General features: G+C 38.5%; 1 long non-coding RNA gene across 1 annotated transcript; it reads right to left on the reverse strand.

Moving 5' to 3' along the window:
• Nucleotides 1–1,991: 1,991 nt before the first annotated feature.
• Nucleotides 1,992–20,701, reverse strand: LOC310898520. The gene is made up of 3 exons (XR_014583356.1): nucleotides 17,748–20,701; nucleotides 12,692–12,780; nucleotides 1,992–7,029 (listed from the first exon to the last, which is right to left on the reverse strand). It is a non-coding gene; the product is annotated as an uncharacterized lncRNA (long non-coding RNA).
• Nucleotides 20,702–22,598: the final 1,897 nt, after the last annotated feature.

Consider the following 22,598-nt stretch of genomic DNA (forward strand, 5'->3'; position numbering starts at 1 on the left):
AGGTAAGGTGCTGTGATCATGCTTCTACCTTTCACTTTTACAAAGCAGAAAATAATTTTATCAACATAAGATACATACTTGAGTTTATACAAATTAGATGGAATGAAAACTTGCTTATTACAATGCTTAGCTAGTGTTCAACTTAAAGAACAGTTGTGGGAGCATCTTGACCCTATATACTTAAGGGCAGTGATGCAAAAACTCTGTAATTATTTCAGTTCTCGGGTTACTTATGGGCTCTTTTCATCTTAGCAGAGCTTTTTGTTGCTGTCCTTCCCAGGAGCTAGCTGTGCATAGTGAAGTGAAGCAGGCAGTATTAATCCAGGATGAATTTTTTTATGGGTAAACACTAGCTGTTCCTGAAATCCCATTCTGTCTTGCTATAGTGTATTAACAGCATTGCAAATGATGTGAGGACACGGGAAATTCTGCTGTAGCAGCACCAACACATTGAGTAGCTGCAATTTCTAAAGCACTAAGACCAGTGCGATCAGGTAGAAAGAAATTGGATTGGTTCTCTGAAACTAATCCAAAGTGCTGTTGCACATTGGTCCATGAAGACCTGTTTGAAAGCCTGTCAAGGCTAACAGAAAGAGATGGGTATTCAGCAAACTTGGATGAGGGCCACTGAGGAAAACAGAAAATAATCACTTCTTGATTTTGCTTTGAGCCATTCTGGAGGATGTATTCCGGCCTGTGAAAAAATTCTGTCTTTTCTGCAGGATATCAGGTGGTATAGGATGTTAAGCACTAGAGGGACTCCACATATAGTGTCCATAGGCTGCATTGCTAACGTTCTCAAATCACTTGAAAAATCACTTGAAAAAGCAAACTTGTCTAAAACATTGACACGTTGACCTCTGTTCTAAAGGAAATGATGCACAAAGAGGGAAACTTTTGGAAAAGTTCATTACAAATTGGTTATCAGATAATTCTGGCCTGGTAGATATACTGGTATGTTTTGTCACAACAGTTCTGAGAATGAAGCCTACAGTATAGTCTTCAAGATATGAGAACAGTTCCAGGTTTGTGGGGTATGGAAAATTCCAGGCAGAGGTATTACCTGGACACATTTATCCAGGCTCAGTAGATTATATGCCATGCAGACCTGTAGTCCCACAGAATCTTAATGTAACATATACTTCATGCAACCAAAATTGTGCAAGAGATTTGTAGAAGGAAAGCCTTAGAGCCTGTTGACAAAAACAGGTGCTTAGAGTAAGGCTGTGGTAAGAATGCTGGAAGAGAAATCAGGAGGAATTTAAAATATTTAAGTCTTCCCTCTCCCCATCCTCCCACCTAAAGAAACCAAACCAGTTAATTGATGGCAGAGATTGCTCCCATGTGCAATGTTGGCACTGTATGCAAAGGCTGAAAAACGTAGTCACAGCACAGGTAAGGAGCAAGCATGGTACTGGCTCTGAGGCACACATCTGAGCAAGTGAATCTGTGCCGTTTACTGCATGCTGTTTCATTTCCCTAAACTATCCCATTGCAGTACAAGTCCTACATACTTGACCCTCTGTAGCTTGCTCGAATTCTGGAACTTTAAAAAACAAATTACACCATGCTTCTTATATACCATAATTATACCATAAAACAAGTTATACCATGCATCTTCAAACATGATTCAAAAATGTCAGCAATCAGCACTGAAACGTATTTATTGAATATCTTCAGTCTACCTATAAGGTATGCAGTGAATTTACTCTCAATATTTCATATTTGGTAATATCTAAAGGTGATTTTAAAAATCGTTTACTGATAGTGAACTAAATATTTTCAGAAGACAGTGCCTCAGAATAAGCTCTACCTGCACTGAACACGCCATCCACCAGTCCAAGTGCAACCTCTGACAGAAAGGTAGATGTGTTCCAGAAGAGTGAACTCACTTTTTGCTGATGAATGAATAACAGTTGCTGCTGATATTTCTGAGATTTATGTGGAAGTCCTTTAGTTGCTGACTGTAAACTGTCAACACAAAACACCATTCAAGAGAGAGAGAGACTGGAAATTATTTTAGAACTGCTTTAAAAATAAAACTTTAAGGTGCTCTTTTTAGAGAAATGTGACTAGTACAGAAAATGACAAGGTTGCCTCTGAAGTAATCAAAGCATACCAGTGCTATCTACAGGTAATTTGTCTTGCTATGACAATGAAGAATGTGTTTTTGTTCCCCACGATTCTATAACTAACCTTGATACATCTTGGTTGAGACTGAGATTTATGTAACGCCAATAATATATTAGCTTATCTCTCAGATGAAGAAACAAAAATTGGCAGATAAAGATGTTTTCCTTTGTGGCCAGTGGTGTCTTAAATCAAAGATTCACCAAAATGTTTGTCAGTTTCCTAACCGTATAACTGAGGGAATAATCTATTACTCCAAAGACTTTTGTAAAGCTACAATAGGAACATACAAAAATGTAGGATATAGGAAGAATAACATTACGTTGTTTGAATTCTCAAATGTTAGCTCTTGGACACCCATTTGTTTACAAATTAATGGAAAATGAAAATGACTACCTGTCCATACTGATAATGCTTCCCATTTTTGAATTGCCCATATTGAATGATACAGCAAAAAGATTTCAGAGTAGTTATGATAGGCTATGAAATAAGATTGCTCAATTTTTTTTCAGAGTTTCGGAATGCAAGGACTGCTTGATTATATTGACAGTTAATAAAGATACTGAATATATTTGTATACTTCATTATGGCTTTATACAATAGGAATCATTCCATTGAAAACAGTTAATGCTTTGAGAGGTCCAGCTTGTTTTTAACATTTTGATGATAGATACAACAGTTTCCGGATCTTGAACATAAGAATACACAGATTAGTACTAACTTTAATTTAAAAAGTCATGTGGTTTACATTATTAGAGTGAAAGAGCCATTAATCTTACATTTATGTTCTGAAATGTTTTCAAAGTAGATAGGAAGGAAGCTTTATCATATCTTCATAGGAAGCTGATGAGGTCAGATTCCTTAAGAATATGTTAGTGAAGCTGACAGAAATTAGGCAAGTGGCCAATATTAGGTCTGTGTTTGATCAAAGTGATGTTACTGCAGAAGAGTATTACATTGGCCAATCAACAGTTTTAGGCCAGGTTGCTTGGAAAAGTATTGGGAAGATAATGTTATGAAACCTGTAACTAAATACAGTTTGCACAATTTTTTTTTGAGACATACCCAATCAGCCAGTAAATGAACTGAGACTGCTTACAGTACACAAACTACTGTCCTAAATCTGGACACCACTGCAGTGTTTCCTACTCTGGTGTGGCTGGAAAGACTCAGAGGAGGCAGGAAGTGTGCTCAGATATGAAAATCGTGTCCAAGCATATACACAGGATAGAAGCCCTGGCTTTTCTATTTTATGATCACTGTTCATTTAATCAGACACTGGGAAAATACTCTGAAAGCAGTTCAGACTCTAGAAATGGAAACCTGTGAAAGAAGAGATAGAAATGTAATTTAAAGTTGCACTCATTTTATCCACTCCTTTGTCCCCTTCACTTTCAGCCCCCAAACAATCTTTTGTTTAGAAGTCTCAATGTTATTTTTAGATGCTTATGACAAGACTTTAAAATATGCTTTTTTCCCCTTCAGCTAGCACATAAGAGCTCCAAGAAATTTTCTTCATGTACTATTGTCAGGCCCAGCATGAAGCTGAATTGCTGAGCAATCATCTTCCCTATCAGAAGTAATTCATCTTTTAACTACTAGAAAGAACTACTGATGGATTGATGAGAGAAGAAAAAGCAAAAGAGCATGAACTATTAAATACCGAACTAGGAGCCTATAAGTATGAACTAATTTTGACAAATAAGAATGAAAATTCATAAGAGAAAATAACCCTTCCTCCTGAATTGTATCTTAAGAGCTCACCTGCCCATGAAGATGATACATTTTTCATCATGTTTATGAAATTTTCATAATATTACTTTGCCAGGTCAGAACACTGCCTGAGAAACTGCCTGTAGGGCTTTAAATACACCTAACTTGCATGCAAGCCATTAGTGGAGGCAGGACAGCACTGATAATCATATTGCAGATACATTTGGAGGCAGCCTAAGAGCCTGCTAAGGCACCTGTGAGTGCCTTAAGAGAGGAATGGGGAACCTGTGATGCTGACTGAGAACTGATGCAGAGCTCCCTGTGGCGCTTACAGGGACAAAATAAGCACCTGCTTAAGGCAATAAGTTGGTGTTAGCCCTCTGACTGCTCTGCTTTCCTGAAGCTGTGGAAAGTTATGAAGGCAGAAAGCCCTGGATTTGTGAGTGCTTGAATTTTGATGGGTAAGCTTCTTGTCCATGTAAACCATAAAAGCAATTACTTTGGAGAAGGAAAAAAAAAAAAGAAAAGCTGTCAGGATAGAGTCCTGCTGTAGGAAAAACTATACCAAGATTGTAGGAAGGGAAATAGAAAGGAGACGAAGAATGAAAACATTTTATTTGAATGTGAGAGCTGGCACCATCTTCTCCTCACCTCAAACATGGCCTAAAAGTAGCCTTTCCTGATTCTTCAGTACTGGTTTCAGCCTTACTGTCCACAACCATGTAGCTAATCAGTATTGCTACTGGCCTAAATGCTAAAAATGAAAGAATTTAGAAAGTAGCTTTTATATTGAGTGTATGAGGCCTGTGAAGCAGAGTCTGTGACACTGCCTCCTGGGCTCACACTTAGAAGGCTGCCAACAACTTGCTATTTTTCTGTCAGCTAGTTCCCAGGGTGTGGCCCACCCTTAATATAGGGCCCAGCTTTTGGATCTAAGCTCTAGGGACTGATGTAGCTCTTTTAGGCACGCATAAGGAAGAGAAAACTTAGCTTTGCAAGATCCCAAGACTATGTTTAGACACTGAATGACTGCTGTCTTCTGACAACACATTCATTGGCTGTGAGTGATGACTGAGAAGACAGATCTGGAAATATTCATTTACTCACGGAAACACAGAATATCCTTCTAAAAAAGGTATTCTGCTGTGGTGGTGACATTTTAAGCCTTTGTTGTACTCAGTAGTGGCCACAACAACAAGTGTCACAAATCCTAACACACTAAAGGCAATTTACAAACTTAATGTGGTGATTCACAATAGATATAGCAGTTGGATAAATGCTTCTGTTCTTTACTCTTCATAAGTGTGTGTGCAGTAAAGTTGTTGTTAAATAGTCACTGAACAACCACCAGAAGAGATGCTCTGGATCTGTAATAGGGTTGTTATTCTATTCTGATTAATTTCATTTGTATATCCTATGGTAATTCAGCAACTTACATTAATTTCCTTTCCTATGAGAGCAGGGAAATTTTCAATCGCATTTTTCAAACATCTACAAACCCTATTTGTTGCTTGACAGCACAGATAAGAATTTCAGTTGATTTAAAAAAAATAAATTTCAGACAAGCCATTGTAGATTAAAAATAACATACTGAAAGTTGTAGTTGATATTGAGTGTACAAATTACCAGAATAAATTACTATTATTTCTATTACAAAAGCTTAGTAAGAAGGACTATTCCACGAGTTCTCTTAATACAGCTCTTTTACTGATAACAGAAGGTGGGGACTCAGAAATCAAAATATTTTTCTGAAAAATTGATTAACATCTTTGATTATCTTGATATCTATTATCAGCTGAATTTGGGTATCAGAAGCCAGGCTGTAGAGCCAACATGAATTCAGCTAAAAAGGATGAGAAATTTCTTATGAACATTGCAACATTTTTGTAATTGTCTCTTCAGTAACTTGTGCAAAGTCATCATAGCTGCTTTACATAATATCACAGAGGGCCTAGTCTGAAAACTATATGCAATTAGAGCAGCATGAATTGAATTGCATTCTTTATTTGCCAAGCTACTAAGGTGGAATGAGAATCATCTTGTCATAAAAAAGAAACTGGGGGTAAAAACACTTATCTAACAAATAGTAGTTATTAAAAAAGTGAAGTATTGGCTTCTGCGGTGACACTTTCAGAGCTATTTCTTCATGGAATTGAAACTTGTGGGCTGAATTGAGGAAAACTTCTGAATGTCTCTAATAGTTAAAAATACTGGTCTTAATATATACAAAAATGCCATGATGTTGAAGAGAATATTAAGCTTACGGAAAAGGAAACATTCATTCGCATCCCTCCTAAGGAAGCTGTGCTATAATTGCAAGTCATTACAAGAGTTGAACCCAAAATAGTACTGACAATTGAAGTGTCCACCAGCATCACTTCTTCTCTTGAGCATGCAAAGGCTCTGAATGCCACATAAAGCAGGGCACTGAAAATGTAAACTTTAACCATGGGATTTTGTGAGCTTTCATCTATTCTTGTTTTGTTCTTGGCAAAACTTTAAAGAATTGGCAAGCTCATATCCACATTTAAATATGGATTAATAGGAAAAACGTGCAAGGACTTTGATAGTATAATTAAAAAATAAATTAATGTGTATCTTATCAGTGAAATACTGTTTGTGCACATTTTGTAGTGGAGAAGGTACAGTGATTTCCTGCTTGTGCTTTAATTTTTTCCAATAGCCAGTATGAAGTCCTGTTTGAGAAGGGTCAAATACTTGCTAAAGCTGTGTGCTCGTGTATGCACATTTGGATCACCATGCATTGCACTGTTGATTTATCATATAGAATGCATAGATAAGTTCAACTTTAATGCAATATGCGATGTGATTATAGGAATGTAATATTTGCACAGATCATCCTTTCCTGAAGCAATAAAAATATATGCCTCTGAGGGTTCTCAAACATTGCTCAAAGCTTATTTGATGTATTCTTACAGTTGCCTTGGTAACAAACTGTATGTCATAAAATTCACCAAATCTACCCTCTTCGTTCACTTACATATCACTGAGTGATACTCCTTTGGTACCAAGAATCCTGAAGTCTCAAGTACACTTCAGAACAGAATTTCTTCCTGATGTGGGCTTTCATGCCTTGGAAAATAGGGATGCTTCCACTGAAAGTGGCACAAGAGTGTTATGGGAGTTATCTGTGAGCCAGTACTCTTGACCTTATCTCCAATGTATCTGTAAGCAAGACAGAGAGAATACTGACATTAGGAATACCCTGTTTATGTGGAAATTTGTTTCCCAAGTGGAAAAGCAAAGAGGAGCACTCTTGAAAAGGCAGGGAACAGTTCATTGCTGAGAAGTAATCTGAAAAAAGAATTTAAGATCTAAACTTGAACTAATGTTCTCTGTTGCTTGCTAAAAGTTAGAGGACTATAAAGGATTTTGTATTTCATTAAAAGAACTATCCTGCCCAACGAAAACAATGAACTTCCAAAACGCTCACGTGGACTCAAAAAAATGTTTCTACTGGGTAGTATCACAGAAGAAAAAGGTCCCCAAGCAGAAATCATACATTTATAAAAGTATTTTTCTATGAAAGACTCATTTAAGAGCAGTAGTAACTGTAAAACCCTTTTAATTACAGATATACCTCACTAATAAGACAGTTACCTTAAAAGTCAGAAACAATGAGCAGCTGCTATTAGTTTCTCAAGGGTATTTTAAAAGCAGGGAGTGTTAAAAGAGAAGTCTCTTTAAAATTCTATCTAAAAATATTTTCATTATATATTGTAGCAAAAAAGATTTGTTTTTTAATTTGGAAGGATTTCCCTGTTCATGCTAAAAAGTTCAACTCTGACCATGGAAGCCACCTACAGAAGTAACTGCTTAAAAATCCTATCAATGTTAAAATATTTCAACAAGAACATATTTTGCATTTATTAGCTGTTTCAGAAAGTTATAAGATGGCTTTTCATATCAAGTCAATTGAACAGAAAAACAAGTAACTCATAAGCCTCAGCTTGCCTCCTTTTCTGTTGTAAAGATTAGACAGTAGCTTCTAAGTAGTAGAAAATACAGAACTAGGCAATGCATTTCTTAGCTGTTTCAGGCCTTCTTGCACATTTCCATGACACAATGTCTGTAAGTACAATGGCATAATGCCCACTGGGGAAAAGATTGGAATGCTATTTGTTCCCAAAACCGCATTTCCTTGTAAGGGAACAAGCTTAACTTGGCAAACAGTTTCCAACCTTTCACTACATTCAGATAAAATCAAGGTTGTCTTTTTTATTATTGCTACTTTTTTCCTCTTAACCAGAGGAGAAAAACATCTTTGGTTGGTAATGCTGAACATGAAATGGATTTTTCCTTTCACAGACCCTATAAAGTTCATTCATAATGGTTAACAAACCATGTAAAGAGTTTGTAATTTATGACTTCAGTGCATCATAAACTACTTCTGTAAGCTAAATTGGTACATTGGAAGAACTGCAGCTATAAGAAAGCATACAGTCTACTAACGGGTGTTACTCTATATACATATTTACAGGATAATAGAAATGATACTTAATTGCATAGTCTGACAAAATATTTTTGATTTGCTGCAGCTGACTAGTATTTCTTCCAGAACAGCAATTCCAGAAAAAACAGACTTGCAGAAAAGGGCTGAAAAGTTGTATACTGCATTGATTGATATTGCCTCTGAATTTAGACCCAAAGTAACTGTTCAAACGTTTAACAAATGTTTGACATCATGCTCCTTGAGAGCTATTCCCAAGGCCTAGATTAAGTCATAACATAACATGAAACATTGTCTTGTTTCTTTGGAGGTTAAGAGCTTTGGTAATTTCAACAAAATAATTTAACTAGACTTTTTTAAACACCACCCCCTAGTCCCTTTTCATGAAGTGCTCCTCTTTTCATGGAGAAGGGAATATTTCAGGATAAGATCCCAGTGAGGAGGAAAGAAAAATGATAGAAAATGCTTTGTATTGTTAGAGAAGCAGTAGGTCAAATAACTGGAACGAGGGAAAGATTAACCCAAAAGGGAGCAGTGTTAAGGAGCAGAAAAAAGACCCATGAAAAAATATGATATTGGAAAGCTAAAAAAAGTTTGGGAAATAAAACTGAAGAGGAGAAAAGGCTTCCAACAGAATTGAGCTGAGCAATGAAAAGCTGAAGTCTCAGCTGCCAGAGACATGGATGATGCTCCTGTGGAGCAGGAAAACAAGCCACTGGGCTCATACCCAGCCTCCTGGCTCAGGTCTTACTCCTGCTGTACACCCTTTCTGCCCATTTCATAGGCCTACACTTTCTTTAGACTATGTAAGCTAAAGACTGTCCATTTATACCTATTAAGAAGGCAATTAACATAAAACTCATGAAATAAGAATCACCTAGACACAAGATTTGATATTCCATGGATTCACCTGTCTTCAGTGGTGAAAGCTGCGCCTGAACACTTTTCTGCATACACTTGAGCAGTATAGTAGTGCAGTAGGCTGCAGGAATCTGTGTTCCAACTCTGAAGTGAGTACATACAGATTTAAAAGCTCTCTGTGGAACTGAGTTTGGATTATCTTTCAGTGCTGTTTCAATATCTGCCTCTACGCTAATACACAAATTCCATCCTCGTGAAGCAAGCAAAGTCTTCAAACATTTCAAGGTCTGCAAACAGTCACTCCTGTACCTTGCATGTCCTTAGTTTACAGCTGCATATACATAAAAATAGCCTCTGAGAAGTTTGCCTAATGAATCAGTTCAATGAAAGAATACTTTACAAAGGCCCATACAAAACCTATATTATCCATTTTTTCCTAATAAAGAAAAAACAAATCTTTAGGAAACATCTGGCTTCCCAGAATCTGTAGGAAGTCTATGGTTAACTCCCTCTTCAGTAGCTTAAGTAGTATTTGTTACCTTGAAATAGGAGCATTTTGATAAAGCACTAGAAATCATCTTGACCAGAAAACCTGCAGTGACGGATAAAAATTTCTGGAAAAATGCCTGTGTTTACTCAGTGTGCCTAAATCTGCTGCAGTGGGGAAAATAGGGTGCTATGCAAATGTGATGATACTGAACAGTGTGAGCTGATACTGAATGTGAAACAGACATCAACCAGGCAAGTAGCACAAGTCACCACATCTGTTTACAGCTTAGTCTGTCAAGAGATAACATTTGAACTCAGTCCTACTCAGTTATATATAATTTACACAAAATTAAGTATAGGTATATGATAGGGAGGAAATAGGGTGGGGATGGAAGAGAATTTCATATTTCCATCCAGAAAGTAGTAGCAGCAAATAACCCACTTTAAATTTGTATTTCATGAGCTTGAGAAAACACGGGCTTTTTTGGTTAGGCCGCTGAACCATGGAAGAAGTCCCCACAGGCACTTAGCACACGGACGCCTACCTACATCTGTCAAATGTGGGACAGACTACAGACAGAACTCAGTTTTAAGATGTTTGCTGCCACCTAGTGTCTTTATTTTTGCTTCCATCTGTAAAAATGACCATTTTAGCTGACGAATTGCTTTAGAAGATAAACTAAGGACATATATGTACGTTATTCTGCAGCAGACTCTGCAGAGGAAGATTAACTAAATGATGCTTTAAATAAATTCAGGAGCTTACTTGTTGTCACAGCAGGTCCTTTGAAAGTGGTAACTGCAGGACCCTAATGTTGAGTTTTAGTTTATTTCAGTGCGCTAAGAAATACCATTTAGTGTGGACTGGAAAGGGATGTTAGAATGCAGTTTTTTTTTTTTTTTTTGGTTATTTTAAACAGAGCTATTGGAAAAAAAATGTTATTTGGGAGCATCCCAAGATTTGGGGGACATGCAAATAGCAAACACCAAATATACAGCCTACTAGTTAAACTGAAACGAGGCTGTCTTGTCAAAAGACATTTTTAAATTTTAAGTTCACCTACTGTGATTAGTTTTGTTCATAAAACTCGGGGTATGTCCCTCACATTCTGCTCTGCAGTGTACTGTCTCTGCCTGTTGACTGAGTACAAGCCATCCAGTCACACCAAAACTTTTGGGGATGGAAAATGCCTGACACCTTTCCCACTATATAACCATTTAAGTATTTGGCAGCTATCAAGTTCTTTTTGAACATGTATCAACATCTATTTTTGGAAAGTAAGAACGGACCACTATATGGAAGAGAGCCCCTTTTACATCTAGAATAATTTTTGACTCAGGTCCCTAGCTAAAAAGATACAGTGGAGATGCTTAGCGAAACATTAAATAAAAAAAAATATTTGTTAGGTAAGATAGCTAGCCTAATTTTTAGAAGCATTTGTCTATCTTTGCACAAGAGTCCAGTGAATATATTTTTTCAGTTACTGTGATAGTAACAGCTTTCCTGCTACAGTAGAAGACCAGACTATACCCATAAGTTTTAATTCCCATTATAAAAAAGTGGAATTATAAATCTTAAACCCTTCCAGACTCAAGTTTTGTATAAAATGTTCTTGCTATTGGCAACTAATCTGAAGACTATAAATGTAACAATACACTTCATCTCAACCGTGTAAAACTAAAATATTTGGACTAAGAATTTTTCTGCAAAGTATTTTTAGTATCCAATAAAATGATTGATAATTTGGTATTACTATGTCAGAAGAGTCACTAAAGTAACTTTAGTTTAAATTCGATGATTATGAAGTGAGCACAACAATCTGTCAGTACAATGGTGCCCAGGTATGTATGTGATTACCATAACAATTCAGAACCGATCCTTCAACATGCATCCTGGGACAAAGTACTTGACAAGGATGCTTGCAGCAAGAAAATGAGAGTGCCTGTGGAATTTACCTATACAATATGCTACTAACAGAATAAGCATACCCTTTATATTGCTATTCAAGCTCAATTAAGATTTGAAGAAAATCTGCATTTGGGGAACAGTCTTCCCTACTGACACTTTTTCAGCTTTTATTTGTGCCTCACCAGCCATGTTGAGCCAGGGCTTGGTCTGCAACATAATTGAAACTGTCCTTGAAAGTCTGGATCAGAGCAGACTTTATTTTAAGTTGACCAGGAACCTTACTGCTTCGCAGATTTGGTACAGGCAAAGCCACGTGAATGGTATTTTAAAACTCTAGCCAGAGAGCATTCTCCTGTAAACACCCATCAGCTCTGTCAAAATCACATATCTCCATATAAAGAATCTTAACAACTCAGCCCTGATGCAAGCTCCCAGCACCCAGATGAGGCCACTTAACAGGAGAAGATGTTTTGGAGACTGGGGGATAACCCAGGTGCTAACCCAAATTAGAGGTCAGACTATGCATTTTTTTTTCTTCTTGATTTATAAGTTTTGGGTCTGCCTAGCATAATTACTTGCTAAATATAGTCCATTACAAATCTCAAGCATCTGGTCCTAATCAGCTGTGAACACCAACATGCCCCTTTATGTTAGGCTCTCTTTAGGGTGTTTAAGTCTGCTGAAAAAATGTGCCTTGAAAGCACAGCTACTTCTCAGGATAAGAATCACTCAAATGCTGGGGAAAACAGTCTTAGTCCCCAAACCTATCAGTACTGGTCTGGTGACCAATAGTGATACTCAACTTCACATTTTTGCTTTCAATTTCTGGTACAATTGCAGAGAGGAAAGTAATTTTTAAATCTTTCCCTGCAAGACTTTTACTTGACCCCTATTATTTGGTCATAATATTACAAAATACTATTGCAAATACAAAATGCAGAGGAAGATTGAAGATTGTAGTTTCACAATGCAAAGCACTTAATAGCCTCCCTTATCCTTTACCGCTCCCATGAGTATACATACTCATTTTCATCTCTGACCTCCTTTCTTCTAGTTATGTCCTTGCGCATACTTCTCTCTCTGCCACCCCATCTTTTCCTGTTTCTTATTTGACTCACCTCACACAGCAGAAAGCTGCATATTTGATCTGCATGTGGCTGTATTAACCCGAAGTTCATTGGTTTTGTGCTGGTCAGACACTTCGCATCTGGAAGAAAATGAAAAAAAGTGGGAGGGACATCGTTATATCATGATATATAACATTTAGGCCACCTGGCAATTTCTCAGATGTCATCTTGACTGAAAAATACACAGAATGCTTAGCTGATTCACCCTGTTAAACTTAATTTATTGGAATATACTTTTTTTTTTTTTTTGTGATCAACTCTTACATAACCTATCCAGGCATCTATTTTGAGTTGCTCTGGAAGTACAGATTCTCCCACTTGTTTTTAGGAAAGCACTTGTGCTGGAATTTATCAAATCTCTGCACTAGAAATATGTAAGCATATAAGTAACAGGATACAAGCTTGCACTCTGCCTTGCTAACTCATCCTTAATCAGGATTTTTCATTAAAATAACCTGCAACTTCAAGTTTGGGAAAAAACTACTCTGAACATCATCCTTGAACTACAGTGTGTATACCACTGTTAGTACTTTTGGTAGAAGAGCATTTTAACCTCTTTTGGAATGCATCACTTGCATAACAATAAGTCACCTCAGCTTTCTTTATGGTGGAAAGTATTTCAAGCATTAAAAGAGATGGCCTGGAAAAGAAAATCCATTGCAAGCTGGTGGGTGGTAGTGCTGGTCGTGGCGCTGAAGGAAAGGCATATGCTCCAGGTCATCGAGACAAACCACATGCACTAGGCAGAGAACAGCTGCCTTATTTTGTGGCTGCAGTGCAGGTGGATTCAGGCCTGGTGTCCTGCAGCTTCTAGAGCAGGTATCTAATGAGAAGGAAGTTGTCATAGAATCAGCTAGGTTGGAAAAGACCACCCTCTCTGTGAAGAAATTCTTACTAATACCCAATCTAAACCTTACTTGGTCCAACTTGAGACCATTTCCTCCTTTCCTATCAGCTGCCACCTGAGGAAAAATACTGACACCCTCCTCAGGAAGTTGATGTGGCCTTCCATCAGCCCTCTTCTCCACGTGAAACCACCTCAGTTCCCTCAGTCTCTTCTCACATAGTGTTCTCTAGTCCCTTCACCAGCTTCGTTGCTCTTCTCTGCACACATTGGAGCAACTCGATATCCTCTTGGAAGTGATGGGCACAAAACCGAACACAGTATTTCTGAGGGTAGTTACTGTGGCTGGATCACAGTGACTGCAACACCAGGAAGAGGTAGATAGATAGAGCTGCTGCATTTTCTTTATGCTTAGGAAACCAACGTCGTGTTTGATCTGAAGTATCATGAAGAATTCAGTCTTGTTACAAGATATAAAATGGTGTCATGTATCTTCTGGATTCCTGGTAATGGCAGCCACAGCATGTTCTCTGAGCACTGGAGGGCACTGCAGCACCGAGGAAGAGACGTGCTTCCGAAGGACTTTCCAGAAAATAATGAATGTTTGCAGATACAAGGAGGGGCTAGGGGGTCAGAAAGCAGCAGAGTACTCGATCATTCATTACGGTGCTTCTCAGTCCCCCTTCAGCTGGAAGGGTTACAGCTTTAGACAGTCCTGTGAAGGTCTCAGCAAACCTCTATGTAAGCAGGCTGTGTAGCTGCAGATCTGTGCTCAGTGTTTCCCTATCAAGTACACACACTTTCTTTGAATAAGCAAATAGATATTTTTTATAATGTATTACACTATGTTTGAGATTTTAATGAACAATAGGCAGCTAATTATGACCATGTGAAATACTGCATCCAGGTGGGCTGGGGAACAGGCCTCAGTTTTCTACAATTATTCAGTCTGTCCACAATAAAGACCTTGATTAGGTCATTCTTTATTTAGCTCAGTAATATTTTCCTGAAAGAATCTGGTACCACACTACTTTTTTTCTTCCTCCTCCAGCCAAGTCTTCTAGCTCATTATGAGCAGCCACATCTCTCCACAGAGAAGGGAAGGAGAGAATCTCATTAGGGGTGATAGCTCTTCCCTGCTTAAGAAACCGGCATAGAAACAGAAACCAAGAAAAGCTTATCTGTAGTGAAAATTGAATGTTTTTAAGGGGATATTTAAGATGATTAAGAGAAATCTTCACTGTGAATCTCAGAAGCGAATCAGAGATGGTGTGGTAGGTGTGATGGCATTCTACCTTTGCAGTCAGAACATATATCAAAAATATAGCTTTTTCTTGTTTTTCCTCCCACTCACAGCATTTACACATCTTTGCAACTCCAGTCTTCAATTATCTTCCACTCAGATGTTAATATATTGCTATTCTGTCACTTTCCATGTTATTGCTCTAAGTCTTGTTACATCTTATTCCTCTTGCATTACAGTTCTGTCCTTCATCCTCCATTTTGCTGGATTCCACTCTCCCTTGCTGCTCAAATCCTTTTGCTTGCTAGAGTCTCACCATCACCTACCATTTCTAATCCTCCAGCTACATCAAGTCATTACTTTTGATCTCATCCTTGTGCCCTCCTCCATCCCCTTTTTTATCCCCCCAAAGTCAGAGGCATCTTCTTTTGATTAGGAGTTGCCTGTCTGCAGCCCTCCCCTAATAACCCTGCTTAGGTCTCTCATCAGTTATTAGGTAAGCGGTGGTTGACAGCAAGAGAAGTAAACATTCAGAGGTGCTTGGAACTGTGGTGCAAAACAGGTTGCAGTGCTAATGGGAGAAACAGGCAGATAGACCTCCTAGGGTTTCTGTGAAATTGCTTCCAAATAACCATTTCATCCAAGGTAACAGGATCACATTTTAGCTTCCAGGTTGCAACAACCTCAGACCATACACATCCGTGATTCTTAGGTCTGTCTCTGGGTGGCAAGCAGTGATTTTACTGAGCAGAAAAAGCTTCGCCACCTTGTGAGAAAAAGGGATGGCAAGTACAATTACTTACAGCAGACAGTGTTAGCTCCTGGAGCGAGGTATCAGGAAATAAATGCAGTTGTCTTACAAACCTATGATCTTCAGTTCCATTCATGCTGGGCTGCGTACCAAGTTAAGAAAGCAGTTACAAGTGCTTTAAACTTGTGGCAAAGACCAAACCAAACTCTTACTGTGGCTGTAAATCACATTCTGTGCAAGGTTTCAGCAATATATGCTACTTAGAACTGAATACGAAAAAAGGTTATTTTGATTCAGCAATATTTATATCAATATGAAATAAAATTTCATATTCGAAGCTGCATGAAATTATTTATCAGGATAAATAATCTTTCAAAATACCAGAATGAATTCTCTATTTGAACCTTATCAGAAAGGGATTTAGTTTCTCTGGTTCATCCACTTGCTTACTTTTATTTCAGAGTTAGGTATCTTTCCTGCCAATGAAAAAAACGTACTCAAGATTATAAAATCTAAATAAAAACAGATTTCATGCTATCTGCTAATGTCTGAGCTAATCAGTGATAGAAGGGGAGAATAGGAAAAAAACCAGAGCTATTTTGTGCTTGGAATCACAAACTCTGTCTTGTGATAACATTGGGCAATGAATAAATGGTTCCAGCATAATCAAACTTGTTTAGACTAAAAAGGTCAACTAAAGATGCAGAAGAAAGATTTCCTTGTACTGAAGTGAAGACATGTAGCAGCTGGAAAATGTAAAGTTCTGCTCAAATAAAATAGTCTTCAAGAAGATGGCAAGTCTGTATAGATCACTAGAAATTGAAGAATTTGTTTTGACATCATTTTGGTATAAAAATAAGCTTTTCATGCTCTAACTTTTTTGATTATGCAGGGACCAAAGACCACTTATGACATCCTTCTTCACAATAGGGTGTATAACACTGCAAGGCATGGAAAGAGCAAGAGACAATATCCTTCAGAGTCAGTAGTGCTCCTCGCATGTAAGGATGACAGTAGGGAGAAGACATGCATTGCTTCCACCCATGAAATATGTTGCATTAAATGCAATTTGACAGTGCAAGTTTTCCCTTCAGAGCAAGGCAATCGTATGGACTAGAGACCATGCTATGGACTGTTTTTGGAGGTGCTTGCTCAATTTTTATGACATGGACTTGTTCCCTGCCTAGGAGAATAATGTCATTTCTATGTGCTATAATGCAGTTTTCTGTATGCCAGATATCTATGGTAGCATCAAATTATCTTCTTGCCTGTGCTGGTTAGTACAAGCATTCAAAGATGGTCTCCTGTCTCCTTGAGGGGTCAGGTTATTCAATTTGACTATTTTATCTGGTTCTGGAGCTGTCTTAATTGCTACTAAACAGAGCATTTTTAATTCACTTTATGGGTCTTTGATGGATCGGAAACAATTTTCCAGTTCAAAACAATGTCCATGTACGTAAAATATTTGTAATTGTCTCCAACTTACAGTGTTAATGCTGCAGATAGCATAACAAGCTGATCTGATTATGCCCAGTGTTATTCAGCAAGGGAAATGCATTCACTCAGTGTTGCTAGGCTACCAGCCTTATTTACAGATAGTCAGAAGCTTTCAGGGCAGAGAGCTATGAAAAGCTTCAAGAGCAGATGTAGGAAGGGGAAATCATAAATGCCACTGATGATGCACTAGAATTAATTTTGTTATACTTTGGGATCCCATTGAGAGAGTAGTTAAGCATCAGATACCTCGACACTTAACTAACCTATCATACCACAAGCAATTCAGAGTTTAAGCAGAGAGCAAAGTGGATAGGAACCACTGGAATTGCACAGGAGTTAAGCCTGTCAACAAATTGATTTCATTTTTTAAATTTGGAAGTCAGCAGTTGAAAGATACATATGAAGAAGTTGAAAGATATATATGAAGAAGAATGTATATAAAAGCAGTAAAGGGCATCTGTGGAAGATTCTGTTAAGATGAAAAAATATGCTTTTAATGGATGTTTAGTTGGGCTAGCTTAATGAAATTGAGCCATTTTGCTTGAATGTTGCTGTCATCATTTCATCTGAACACAGACCTTGGGCACTCTGGCATACCACTTGTTTAGATGTATGGCTACCCAGAAAAACAAGTCTTGCCTCCAAGGTTCACACAGCTTATTCTGAAGGATGGACAAGCACAGACAGTGCTACAATTACAAAGCAAACCTACCTGCAGCCCTTCACAGCCTGTCCCTAGGGTCCTTTGCCAGCTTTGTCTTTGCCAGGGTGCAGTAAGGGCCAGCTGCTTCCTAAGACACCAGGAAGCTGAGAGCCTTCACCCATGGCACTGTCCCCCACATCTACAGGTGGCAGGCAGCACCAGGAGTCATAACGGTACCCATCAGCCTCCTCAGACAAGCAGAGGGGTTGGACCATGCCCAGGGTCCAGCCAGGAACAGCAAAAGATAGAAAACAGGCAGAGCTAGGGGACAATGCCACCAGCCCTATAGCTAAGGGAGGGATGAGGGCCCAGGCCTGAGCTAAAATGGTGCCCAAGGCCTACGGCAGAGGGTGTGTGGGTAGGAGCCGCAGGTGAGGCTGTTCAGGGCAATCAGGGCCTCTTGCAGAGCTCAGGGCCTCAAGGTATTTTATCCATTAAACAACCACATATGGGGGAAAACAAACAGACTCAAGTCTGGGCCTGGGTGATTGTATGTTGGAGATGTCATTTAAGTGCACAGCTGCAATCCAAAACAGCAAAGTTTCCCCATGCTCCTGGTTTAAGCATACCTAATGTGTTTTTTTAGTGATGAAGCAATTTGTGTAAACAGAAATCAGTCAGATCTCTGGAAAACAACCCCATCAAATACAGGGCAGAAAATTGATCTTTGCCAGGATGGCTCTGATGGCTCAAGTCCTGCCCCGTGAGGAAGCAGATACCTGAGTCCAAAACAAATCACTTCCACAAATGTGGCAGCTTCAGTTTTCAGATCTAACTGTTTTGGAAACACATTTCTCTTGCACTTGTTACTGAAAGATATGTAAACTTACAAGTGTTTGCACATGAGCAGGCTTAATGAAAAAATCCTGCAGATACACAATAGGGGGTTTTTCCAGCTGAAGGAATAGCTGAGGAAATTTGCAATGGGTGAAATGCTGCAGTCTGGGTGCTCACTGTGGCTGCACCATAAGCCTGATGACTAAAACTTGCTGAACATTGTGAGTCATATTAGGCTGTACCTCTGTACCCTGCCTGGCTGGGCCTGTTCATGTCAGTGTGATACAATGCTGGGGAGGCGAGAGGATCTCAGCTGAGAAAAAAAACACATTAAAAAAAAAAAAAAAGAAAGAAAAAAGAGAGAGAGAGAAACAAGTAAAATGTGTTTACAGCTTGCTATGTTGGTTTGCAGCTGGCATGCACTAACATCCATCACTTAAATGTTTAAGGCTCTATTACTTAAGCAGACGAGTAGCAGTAGCTGCAGGCACAGAAGCAAATTTTACTCTATTAGCCCTCAAATACCACCTGGAGTAACTTCTCATCATCTCTGGAGTTCCTTTGTTTTAGCCTAGTATACCAAAGGACAGAGTCTGACTCTAATTCAGACACTCTGGGTGAGAGAAAAAGAGGCAAAACGTGTGAGTGGTGTCAAATGCAGGGAGATCATTAGTAACCATCCTTCTCACAGCAAGGGTGCTGTTGGGGCTGTGCTTCCTTGACAAGCTCCTACAAGCACGTTCATAAACTGCAAGCCCAGCAGCCTCTGAGTTGTGACTGGTCATTGTCCATGTCCGAGCCCAGCAGCCTGCCCTCTCCTGGGTGCTGGCACTGTAGATATGCAGCCTCCCGCAGCCCGTGGTGCCCAGATATCTGCTGGCACCCAGCCTCTCTGCCAGGGGGGCAGTGGTGGCTGGAGTGGGCCATCAGTGTGTCTGCTGGGGCATCTTGCAATGCTGCCCTTGGCAGCAGCAGGCACAGTGGTCGTCCCAGGTCACCCTTTGCAAGGAGCCCCAGGGTAATGGTACCTGAGTGAGCTGGGAGGTGAAGGGCTGTGTTTCCACCATAAGGTCCTCACCCTACACATCCACATGGAAGGCAAATCCAATTGTGCAGTGCTTTAAAAAGACCAGTTGTTTCACAGCCTGTTTCAGAACCAATGCTTAAATCCTTGGGAGTAGTGGAACTTACACCACATCTCCTATCAGCATTCTGTGTAGCTTAGCTGGCTCTTGTAAAGGTTGGTTTGCTTTACACGAGCAATGATATTTTATGGGACTTCATCCTTTCTATGCATAGTGGTGGTAAAGCAGGTACCTACTCAGGGTTGTAAATAGCGTGAGGTTCTGCAAAAGTGCACTGAGGAGCACTAAAAGTTACAGGGTACTTTCAGACCCACACCATTTAAGGACTTTTTTTTTGGGGGGGAGGGGGTGGTGGTGTTAAAAACAAACAAACAAACAAACAAAACACAGAAAACCAACAACCTCAGGCCCCTCTAAAATCTGATCTGAAGAGTCTGGATGAGTGACTTTTGGAGATGATCTACAGCTTATCTGTGTTAATACAGACCTTAATTTCTCTGGTTGTTTTTACTGTGGTGACTAATAGTACTCCCTGGCAGTGAACATGGATGCTTCAATTAGATATGCATTCTCCTTATGCAAGTCTAATGCTTGTATCAGGTGCTTGAGGGAAAAATGGTCTTTCCTGGATACCTATATGGAATTGTTGCTGTATCATATTTATTATGGCATTAACATTGGGTCTGTGATGAAGAATATGGGAAGGAAATGAATGTATCAAACTTTGTTTTCCACACGTATGGCTTAAATGTCCCCAAAGAAATTAAATTTATATGAGACAGATAGATTTTTTCCTCTGTTTTTCTGTCTGAAAAACATCTCTGCATAAGGAAAACATTTTTTTTCCTTACCCGACTATGATAGAAATGTTTAGCAGTTCAGGATTTCTAAATTTATTTAGAGGAAGCAAGTTGTAAATTAATTTACTCAGTTCAGCCAAATATGTTTGATTAGAAATTTATTACTTCCTAGCCCATTTATCACAGGAATTATAGAAAAATGTAACTATTTGATTTAAATATCATTTCCTAATTTTCTGAGAAACTGCTTTCTTTAAGGTAAATCTCATTTTTAATTAACAAAGTAGGAAAAAACCTTAAAAAATAAAAAATGTTAGTGAACATTTAAAATGTTTATTGTCTGTGGCTGAACTTTTAAGGGGGTCTGGTTTACTGATTCAAAAGTGTCAATTAATCAACTTAATACAGTTTGGGTCAAAACATAAACAATCCATAATCTTAACAGTCATGTATGAAAACATCTGGCTTGGCTGTGATCCATTACTTGAATAAAGAAGACAAATGCCTTGAATTTTCAGTGGATGTTATCTGTGAACTACCTGAAGCACAGAAAGAATTAGATGAATGTACTCATACCAAACTATTCGCCCTAGAGTCCGTGCCCCCTTGTCCTGTACAATCCACATTCTTGTTGCATCCACCAGCCATCTTAAATTGATTTTTGCATCTCACACTGTCTTGGGACTGACAAATTAACAGATTACTGTGAAAATACACTTATCTAGTAGAGAAATTATTTTAAAAAATCAGAATAAATCTTTTTTCTTTTTCTGATAATGCTGCTCATAAGTGACCTTAGCAGGGTAAAGAGACTTTATAGCAATACACAAAACATATATTTATTTCCTAGATGTTCTTTCAGGAATTAGAACTCAGTGCTTTGAAGAAGAAAACTTTGGTTATTCCTATGGCCTTCTTGAAGAAAACCTAGCATGAGGAGATAAATCATATTTATAGTAGGTGTTCAGTGCGGTTTGACGTAATTTTAGAATGTCAGCTTTCGTGGATTTCCCATGTGTAGTTATCATTTCTGAAGTTTCTGTATTCAACAGTTTCTCTGGAATTTCTTGTATTTATTTCCTTAGACCTGGTGCAGGTAAGACTGTTGGAGTGAGAGAAGAAATTCTAGAATCCAGGTATTCTTCCTTAGGTAGGTGCTTTTTTTTTTTTTCTTTTTTCTTTTTTTCTTTTTTTCTTCTACCTGCATTTGGACTAATTTTCCAGGAAAGAGAAAAGAGATTCCATTTCCTATTTGGTCCTTTTTCTTTTCTTTTTTTTTAATTATTTTTTTTCTTTGTGCCATTTTGGAAAAGTAATAAGATGCAAGTAGGCTACCCTTATCTGAAGTGGCTTTATAAGTAGGACAAAGTCAGAATTTCTTAGCACAAACACATGCAAAATTACTGATATTTAATTTTTTTCTTCAAATTTTTACTGGTATTGGTATTATACCTCATCTGATTTTAAAATAATCAATTATCATGCTTGATTCTTTTTTTTTTTCCTGATGTTTGTTGTGAACCCTGTGGCTTTGTAATACACTTGGAAATATCATTGGAACAGACTTTCTTGTTATGACAACAGAAGTGTTTTATTAAAAGCAAACTGTCTTATGGTGTCATTTCTCCTTTCCTTCTGTTCAGAAACAGCAGGTGCACAGCTGTATAGGTACACAGGGGTAGGGCGAGTAAGAAGTAAACTGAAATTTTAACCCCAGAGGAAATTTAGGCTGTATTTTCTGGATGCAGCCAACCTCATCAGGTTAGGTGCCTTCCCCATTTTCCTTACACAGTTTTTCTCGTTCAGTCTGATGTCTCACTGATGATATCATTTCCTTCTGAAAGGGAAAGACTATCTTATTTTCCTCACAATTTTGTTGCACCTCTAGGCTACAAAAGAGAAAATCTCTGGACTCTACTTTGTCCCATTTTTCCCACAACCTTTTGTTAGCATTTCGCAGTATCTTGACTGTCAAAAAAAACACAGTTTAGTGGGAAAGCATGTGACGCAGCCGGGTCAAAAGGAGGAGAGGTGATTTAAACAGAGCACTATGACAGATCTCCATCTGTGCAGTTCAGCTGTCACACACGGCCTCCCTGGATGGGAACTAAAAGTGTGCTAATAGGTTGTGACTTTCCAAAGGTGTGTAAATAGCAAATGCTTCTTTTGATATATGACTTGGAAAATATTGTAACAGC

This window comes from Anser anser (assembly GCF_964211835.1).
Source record: "Anser anser genome assembly, chromosome: 4".
NCBI classification, from domain to species: Eukaryota; Metazoa; Chordata; class Aves; order Anseriformes; family Anatidae; genus Anser; species Anser anser.